This window comes from Triticum dicoccoides, chromosome 1A (assembly GCF_002162155.2).
Source record: "Triticum dicoccoides isolate Atlit2015 ecotype Zavitan chromosome 1A, WEW_v2.0, whole genome shotgun sequence".
NCBI lineage: Eukaryota > Viridiplantae > Streptophyta > Magnoliopsida > Poales > Poaceae > Triticum > Triticum dicoccoides.
Genome location: NC_041380.1, coordinates 249,370,999 through 249,379,616, shown reverse-complemented (window position 1 = coordinate 249,379,616; position 8,618 = coordinate 249,370,999).

Here is an 8,618-nt window from a genome sequence, read left to right as displayed (position 1 = left end):
CCGATCCACCGCCGCCTCCACGCCGCCGTCCCTCCGGCGAGCGCGCCGCCCCGCGCCGTCCTCCTCCAGCCGGCGCCGCCCCGGGCCTCTCCTCCCCTCCGGCAAGCTGCCGGCCTCCTCCCACGTCGATTCCGGCGAACAGGAACAGTGACTCCAGCGTGCTCTGAAAACCGTGCAGATCTGGATCTGGAAAAAAATATCTCGGTTGACTTTCTCCTTCGAACCCTAACTTTTATGCCTACTTTGACCAGTGATAACTTTGCATCCGTAGCTCCGATTTGGGGATATAGTATATCAAAATGTTCGCCTCGACGAGTACATCATTTCATTCCATTGCATCATTTTCATTTGAGTTTGTCTTGATGCCCGAAATGCTGTTAGAAGAGGCCTTCATGAGTTAATTGTCAGATCTGCTAGTTCATCTTAGACTTTTGTCATTTTTGCCATGATTATTGTGTGCATGATATGCCTGTGAGTCCTTCATATGTTTTGTTAAGGATTTTGTCTTCTTTCCAGAGGTGCAACCCATGCATTTTTAGGATGTGTGTGGTGACTTGTGCAAGCTTGCAAAGTGAGGCACCCGGTAAATCTGTTTTAAGGGACTTGTCATTTCCCAACCGTAACTCTTGCCATTTCCAAACCGTAACTCCGATTCCGGCGTTCTTTATATCGTTTTCAAGCGATTTCATCTCATCTTTCCAGTGGCACCCTTGGAATTCCAAGTTGAGGCCAGGTTCATGCATTTCCTGTCTTATCTTGCATTTTGCATCCCGCATCGCATCCCGCATAGCATATCATCATTGCATCATATTGCTTGATCCTTGCACGTGGTTGATTGTGTCTTTGCTGCTTGTTTGTCTTGTTTGGGTAGAGCCGGGAGACGAGTTCGCTACCGAGGAGCCCGTTGAGTTTTCTTGTGAGGATCCAGTCAACTCTGACAACTGTGCAGGCAAGATGATCATACCCTCGAAATCACTACTATCTTTGCTATGCTAGTTTGCTCGCTCTTTTGCTATGCCATTGCTACGATGCCTACCACTTGCTTGTAAGCCTCCTAAATTGCCATGTTGAACCTCTAACCTACCATGTCCTAGCAAACTGTTGATTGGCTATGTTACCGCTTTGCTCAGCCCCTCTTATAGCGTTGCTAGTTGCAGGTGAAGTTTGGAGGCCGTTCCTTGTTGGAGCATCTTTTATTTACTTGTTGGGATATCATTATATTATCTTGCTATCTTAATGCATCTATATACTTGGTAAAGGGTGGAAGGCTCAGCCTCTCGCCTAGTGTTTTGTTCCACTCTTGCCGCCCTAGTTTCCGTCATATCGGTGTTATGTTCCCGGATTTTGCGTTCCTTACGCGGTTGGGTTATAATGGGAACCCCTTGATAGTTCGCCTTGATTAAAGCTTTTCCAGCAATGCCCAACCTTGGTTTTACCATTCGCCACCTAGCCTCTTTTTCCCTTGGGTTACCGGAGCCCAAGGGTCATCTTATTTTAAACCCCCCCCCCCGGGCCAGTGCTCCTCTAAGTGTTGGTCCAACCGGGTAGACTGCGGGGCCACCTCGGGGCAACTTGAGGGTTGGTTTTACTCGTAGGATGTCTCATCTGAGTGTACCCTGAGAAAGAGATATGTGAAGCTCCTATCGGGATTTGTCGGCACATTCGGGCGGTATTGCTGGTCTTGTTTTAACCTGTCGAAGTGTCTTGAATTACCGAGATACCGAGTCTGATCGGAACGTCTTGGGAGGAGGTCTATTCCTTCGTTGACCGTGAGAGCTTGTCATGGGCTAAGTTGGGACTCCCCTGCAGGGATTGAACTTTCGAAAGCCGTGCCCGCGGTTATGGGCAAATGGGAATTTTTTAATGTCCGGTTGTAGATAACTTGAACCTTAACTTAATTAAAATGAATCAACTGAGTGTGTTACCGTGATGGCCTCTTCTCGGCGGAGTCCGGGAAGTGGACACGGTGTTGGAGTAATGTTTGCGCAGGTTGTTCCTCTAGTTTTTCACGCTCGCGCTTTGCTTCCTCTTCTCGCTCTCTTTTGCGAATAAGATAGCCCCCATATATGCTAGTCGCTTGCTGCAGCTCCACATATATTTTGCCTTACCCTTCCTATAAGCTTAAATAGTCTTGATCGCGAGGGTGCGAGATTGCTGAGTCCCTGTGGCTCACAGTTTCTATAACTCCAGATGCAGGTCCAGGTGATTCCCCTCCAGTTGACGAGTACGAGCTCAAGTGGGAGTTCGACGAAGACTCTCAGCGATACTATGTTTCCTTTCCCGATGATCAGTAGTGGTGCCCAGTTGGGGGTGAACGGGACCGTTGTCGCATGTTGGGTTCTCTTTTATTTTGGCGCCGTAGTCGGGCCATGAGTGTTTGGATGATGTATTGTTATTTATGTACTTGATTGACGTGGCGAGTGTAAGCCAACTATGTTATCTCCCCTTTATTATTCATATTACATGGGATGTTGTGAAGATTGCCTAACTTGCGACATATGCCTTCCATGCGATTATGTCTCTAAGTCGTGCCTTGACACGTGGGAGCTATAGTCGCATCGTGGGTGTTACAAGTTGGTAATCAGAGCCTTCCCCGACCTTAGGAGCCCCATTGCTTGATCGTTTTTAGCAGCCGAGTTGTGTCTAGAAAAAAAATGTTTTGAGTCTTTAGGAATTATATATCGGAGAGATTAGGAATTCTTTTTTACTTCCCAGTCTCCTCATCGCTCTAGTAAGGCATCCTGACGTAGAGTTTTGACTCTTCTCTTCTTAAATTTCACTAAAAAAAATTTAGGATCACGCGAGTATCTTAGAATCGTTCCGATGGCTTATGATGAGAATACTGTCTTGGTGCCTCCTGTCAGGGGTTTAGTGGAAGTGTCCCGGGGAGTTGAGCTCTGAGGTGTTGTCATCATAATTTTATTGTTGCAATTCTGGAATACTTGAGATATTTTCGCCGACATCGAAAATCTCTTTTATGCAGTTCGTTGGTGAGATAACCTCGACGGCACCCAGTACTGGGGCGGGAGTTCGGGAGTATTGCCATAACTTGTATAACGGATGCTTTTCGAAGGTTGAGGTAGATGGTTTCCGAAGGTTTCTTGGTTATGTGTTGAAGGATGGATACAGCTGGATGTAGGATTTGCTAGTTTGGGTGAGATATTATGCTTCCCCTGTATCCCCAACACCTGATTGCATAACCGGAAAGGTTCGGAAGTTTCATAGGTGGGAATTCTCGTAGCTCTAGTTCTTCTTCCACGGATATTGGTTTGAGATTGGGATTTCTTACCGATTATTCGTTCTCGAGCCGTATCTTGTTGTTTTACTTCTTCTACCTTAATTCTACGTGGCTTCTCAATTTATGGACATGTGACCATTTCAAGAGGAATGCATTCGTTCATTTTGTTCGGATGTGAAGACTATATGTTGCAATTTTCATTCCGTTCAATTTATGGATATGCTTCAATATTTATCTATCAATGTGCTAATGGTGGTCAACCTCTTCAGGATGGCTCCTCCAACGCGCACGACTCCGAATCCTGATCCGCCACCACCTCCACCTCCTCCAGAGGCATGGCAAGCTATGATGGCCGCAACCAATGCAAACACACAGCTGATCATGCAAATTATCCAAGAGCGCAATCAAGGCAGTCAAGGGAATCAAGGCAGCAATCAGAGTCACTTTGCTACACTCAACCAGTTCCTTGCTAATGGGCCAAAGACTTCAGCAATTGTGTTGAGGCAACCGATGCTGACGATTGGCTTGTGGATCTGTGTAAGCATTTCGAGTGCAGTAACGTCAGGCCTGAGGACTTTGTTAAGTTCGCTTCCTTCCAACTCAAAGATCAAGCTGCAGAATGGTTCCAGCAGTACAAGGATTCCAGAGGTGGACGTGTTATCACTTGGGATGATTTCCGTCGAGATTTCCGAGCTCATCATATTCCGCAGAGCGTGGTTGAAAGCAAGCGTGAGGAATTCCGCAATCTGAAGCAAGGCTCTTTGTCTATCTATGACTACAACAAGTTGTTCCAGAAGCTCGCCCGCTTTGCCAAGCAGGACGTGCCTGATGAGAAGAGCATGATATATCAGTTTAGGGGTGGTCTCAGAGAAGATATCCAGCTCGCTCTTGTTCTCTTTGAGCCCTTGAGATACGATGAGTTCTACAACATGGCACTAAAGCAAGAGGCTGCTCAGTTGAGGTGTGATGCTTCCAGGAAGCGAGTCAGAGATGTTACTCCTTCTTCCTCTACTCAAGTGGCCAAGCAGCAGAAGTTTTGGCTTCCTCCTCCTCCGTTCCGTCAGCCGTATCAGCAGAAGAGCAAAGGTGGCAGTAGTTCTACCCACCCACCCAACCCAGGCTTCCAGAAAAAGACTTCATCTCAAGCTCCAAGATCGAGTGCTCCGTATCACCGTCCGCTTTCTGAGGTCACGTGCAACAAGTGCCAACAGAAGGGTCACTATGCCAACAAGTGTTTCAACCAGAGGCGTCTTCCTCCTCCTCCTCCTGTCAGATCGACAAGTACAGCTGTGGTCAAGCATAACCCCAAGCATGCCAAGGTCAATTTGATGAATGCAGCTCAGGCAGAGGACTCGTCAGATGTGATAATGGGTAACCTTCCTATTAACGATGTTCCTGCAAAAGTTCTTTTTGACACTGGTGCATCGCATTCCTTTTTGTCATGCCCTTTTGCATCGAAGCACAATGTTGATACTGAGATTATGCCCAAAGTCATGCAAGTTGTTTCTCCCGGCAAGCTTTTGACTTCTAGTTTGGTTGCTCCCGATGTCTCTATCACGTTGGGCGATTACAAGTTTCTCTCTTCTCCGGTGTTTCTTGGTAACTCGGATATTGATCTTATTCTCGGAATGGATTGGCTTTCTAAGCACAAGGCTCAGCTTGATTGTGCAGCCAGGCAGATTCAATTAACTCATTCGTCTGAGGATGTAATTGTCTTTGCCGCCCGTGATGATACCATTCGTTTGTTTTCTCTTAATGAGAAGGGTGAATTGGATGCCATCTCTCAAATTCCAGTCGTTTGTGAATATCAAGACGTCTTTCCAGAAGAGCTCCCAGGAATGCCTCCGCACCGGCCAGTTGAATTCGTTATTGAACTTGAGCCTGGCACAGAATCTGTGTGCAAGCGTCCTTACAAGCTCGGACCTGAAGAGTTGAAGGAGCTGAAGAAGCAACTCGATGAGCAAGAGAGAATGGGTCTCATCCGGCCTAGTTCTTCTCCGTGGGGTTGTGGTGTTCTTTTTGTGAAGAAGAAGGATGGAATGGACCGACTTTGTGTTGATTACCGTCCGGTGAACAAGAAGACCATCAAGAACAAATACCCACTTCCCAACATCAATGAGCTGTTCGAACAACTTAAAGGTGCCCAAGTATTCTCCAAGCTTGATCTCCGTATGGGTTATCACCAGATTCGCATTCGTGAAGAAGATATTCCCAAGACAACATTCAGAACAAGCTTTGGTTCATATGAATACACTGTCATGTCTTTTGGCCTCGCCAACGCTCCTCCGACATTCTCTCGCATGATGAACTTCATCTTCAACGCCTACACCAATGACTTCGTTTTGGTCTATCTCGACGACATTCTAGTTTTCTCCAAGAACAAGGAAGATCATGCCAAGCACTTGCGTTTGGTTCTCGATAAGCTCAGAGAACATCAGTTCTACGCCAAGTTCTCCAAGTGTGAATTTTGGCTCGATGAGGTTCTTTATCTTGGTCATATAATCTCTGCCAAGGGCATCTCCGTGAATCCTGAGAAGGTGTCTGCAATTGTGAATTGGGAACCTCCTCAGAACGTGAAGCAACTCCGCAGTTTTCTCGGTCTCGCAAGCTATTGCCGAAGATTCGTTGAAAACTTTTCTAAGATCACGAAGCCTCTCTCAAATCTTCTTCAGAAGCACGTCAAGTACGTTTGGTCTCTGGAGTGTGATATTGCTTTCAACACTTTGAAAGAGAAATTGATCACTGCTCCAGTTCTGACTCCTCCTGATGAATCCAAGCCGTACGAGGTCTTTTGTGATGCCTCTCTCCAAGGTCTCGGCGCAGTATTGATGCAAGAGAAGAAAGTTGTTGCTTATACATCTCGCCAGTTGAAGCCTAATGAGATGAACTACCCCACTCACGATCTCGAGTTGGCGGCAGTTGTGCATGCTCTTTTGACTTGGAGACATCTTCTATTGGGAAGAAAAGTGGACATTTTCACTGATCATAAGAGTCTCAAGTACATCCTCACTCAGCCTAATCTCAACCTCAGACAAACTCGATGGGTCGAAATGATTCAAGAGTATAATCCTAGTATCGAGTATACTCCAGGCAAGGCCAATGTGATTGCTGACGCTTTGAGCAGAAAGGCGTATTGCAACAGTCTGATTCTTAAGCCTTATCAACCCGAGCTTTGTGAAGCTTTCCGGAAACATAATCTGCAAGTTGTTCCTCAAGGTTTCCTCGCCAACCTTCAAGTCTCTCCTACCTTAGAAGACCAGATTCGCCAAGCCCAGCTTCTTGATGCTATGGTGAAAAAGGTGAAGATTGGGATTGCCAAGAGTCAGTCCAAGTACAAGTGCTACCGCCTTGATGACAAGGACACTCTCTTCTTCGAGGATCGAATTGTTGTGCCCAAAGGTGAACTTCATAAAGTGATCATGAACAAGGCTCACAATTCTCTCCTCTCCATCCACCCTGGGAGCACGAAGATGTATCAGGACCTTAAGCAAGCTTATTGGTGGACTCGAATGAAGCGCGAGATCGCTCAATTCGTGAATGAATGTGATGTCTACAGAAGAGTGAAGGCAGAACACCAAAGGCCAGCAGGTCTCCTCCAACCTCTTGCCATTCCAGAATGGAAGTTTGACCACATTGAAATGGACTTCATGACTGGGTTTCCAAAGTCCAAGCGTGGCAATGATGCTATATTCGTTGTCATCGACAAACTCACCAAAGTGGCTCACTTTCTGCCTATCAAAGAGTCGATCACTGCAGCTCAATTGGCGGAACTCTATACCTCTCGTATTGTCTCTCTGCACGGTATTCCTCAAGTGATCTCTTCAGACCGTGGCAGCATCTTTACCTCGAAGTTTTGGGATTCTTTTCAGAAGGCCATGGGCACCAACATTCGCTTCAGCACTGCTTTCCATCCTCAAACAAGCGGTCAAGTCGAGCGTGTCAATCATATTCTTGAAGATATGCTCAGGGCTTGTGTGATCTCCTTCGGCATGAAGTGGGAGGATTGTCTTCCTTATGCTGAATTCTCCTACAACAATAGTTTTCAAGCAAGTTCGGGCAAGGCCCCATTTGAAATTCTGTATGGCAGGAAGTGTCGTACCCCTCTCAACTGGTCTGAAACCGGTGAACGTCGGCTTTTGGGTAATGATTTAATCACAGAGGCAGAAGAAATGTGCAAAGTCATTCGTGATAACCTCAAAGCAGCCCAGTCCCGCCAGAAGAGCTACTATGATAGTAAGCACCGTGATTTGGCTTTCGAGATCGGAGATCATGTTTACCTCTGCGTCTCTCCTATGAAAGGTACTCGTCACTTCGGTATCAAAGGGAAGCTTGCCCCTAGATACGTGGGACCTTTCAAGATTGTCATCAAGAGAGGCGACCTCGCCTATCAACTCGAGCTTCCTTCAAACTTTGCAAATGTTCATGACGTGTTCCATGTCTCTCAGCTTCGAAAGTGCTTCAAGACTCCTGACCGCACAGTCAACTTCAAGGACATTGAGCTCCAAGAAGATTTCTCTTATCGTGAGCACCCAGTTGCTATTCTTGAAGAGACTGAACGCAAGACTCGCAACAAGTCAATCAAATTTCTCAAAGTCAAGTGGTCACACCATTCCGACCGTGAAGCTACCTGGGAACGCGAGGATCACCTCCGTTCTGAGTACCCGGCGTTCTTTCAGTCCTAGATCTCGGGACGAGATCCTTTCGTAGTGGTGGAGTGTTGTAACGCCCCGGATATAACTTTCCCAATGTGTACTCCAACTCTTCCCGTTTCCGGCGTTAAGTTATATCTATTTCTCGGGTTCGGGTCTTTGTCTCCGTGTGTTTTTTTCGTTTTCATGCATCTCATATCATGTCATCATGTGCATTGCTTTTGCATACGTGTTCATCTCATGCATTCGAGCATTTTCCCTGTTGTCCGGTTTGCATTCCGGCGCTCCGTTCTCCTCCATTGGCCATTTCTAGATTTCTTTCGTGTGTGGGGATTAAACATTTCCGGATTGGACCGAGACTTTCCAAGCGGCCTTGGTTTACTACCGGTAGGCCGCGTGTCAAGTTTCGTGTCATTTGGACTTCGTTTGATACTCCAACGGTTAACCGAGGGACTGAAAAGGCCTCGTGTGTGTTGCAGCCCAACACCCCTCCAATTTGGCCCAAAACCCACCAAACTCTTCTCCATGTCCTAGAGCGTTCGATCACGATCGTGTGGCCGAAAACCGCACCTCATTTGGACTCTCCTAGCTCCCCCTATGCCTATAAGTACACCCCCCCCTCCAAAAATTCGCGGATCCCCTTCCTCTAACCCTAAAAAAACTCCATCCGCCGCCGCCGGACAAAAATCCGGGCAGCGGACGTGTCCGCCCGCTCTGCCGGACATATCGGG